This window comes from Octopus bimaculoides, chromosome 21 (assembly GCF_001194135.2).
Source record: "Octopus bimaculoides isolate UCB-OBI-ISO-001 chromosome 21, ASM119413v2, whole genome shotgun sequence".
Classification (NCBI taxonomy): domain Eukaryota; kingdom Metazoa; phylum Mollusca; class Cephalopoda; order Octopoda; family Octopodidae; genus Octopus; species Octopus bimaculoides.
In genome coordinates, this window is record NC_069001.1 from 732265 (window position 1) to 733138 (window position 874).

General features: G+C 37.8%; 1 protein-coding gene across 1 annotated transcript in view; it reads right to left on the reverse strand.

Annotated features, from left to right (window-relative positions):
* LOC106867295 (sushi, von Willebrand factor type A, EGF and pentraxin domain-containing protein 1) overlaps positions 1 to 874 on the reverse strand; it is a 23085-nt gene that overhangs the window by 18979 nt on the left and 3232 nt on the right. The gene's annotated exons all lie outside the window — the stretch shown is intronic.

The following is an 874-nucleotide window of genomic DNA, read 5'->3' on the forward strand; positions in this document are numbered from 1 at the left end:
TTAGGTTTCAATTCCTACCCAGTTTAAAATTATCATTTTTTTTTATTAACTTAAGTTGTATTATGATTATAGATAAGTGTCTAGAGATGGTCACAACTGGAGTGTCTTTAATTATAATTGGTCTGGTGGAGTAGAAATGACCTGGAGTAAACAATGAAACAGTGTGTGTGTTTATGCCTATATAAGGATCCCCAAAGCAGTCTTGAAATAGCAACCAAATTTCCCTCAACAAAGTGATTTTGTGTGTGTGTACGAAAAGGAGCCTCAAGACAGCCTTGACACTAGGTTCAATCTCTCCAAAGACCACTATCAGCAACCCTTTATAGTGATCTTCAGCTAAGATAGGTTTAAATATCTCATTTTTTAACTACATTTCTGTTGGTGTCTCGGTGGTCTTGTAGGTACAGGCATATGTAGACACCAATAACATCCTTGGCAGGGTTCAATATCAACCAGAGCCTGCACAGGGGTCTTATAAAAATTTTTTACTTTTTTTATTATCTCTAGGGATAAAAAAATGAAAATGTTAAATAAAATGCATCATTTTGAGCGTGGCCGTTGCCAGTACCGCTTGACTGGCCTTCATGCGGGTGACACGCAAAAGCACCCACTACACTCTCTGAGTGGTTGGCGTTAGGAAGGGCATCCAGCTGTAGAAACTCTGCCAAATCAGATTGGAGCCTGGTGTAGCCATCTGGTTTCACCAGTCCTCAGTCAAATCGTCCAACCCATGCTAGCATGGAAAGCGGACATTAAACGATGATGATGATGATGATGATGATGATGATATATATATATATATATATATATATATATATAGAGAGAGAGAGAGAGAGAGAGAGAGAGAGATGTGTATATATATATATATATATAC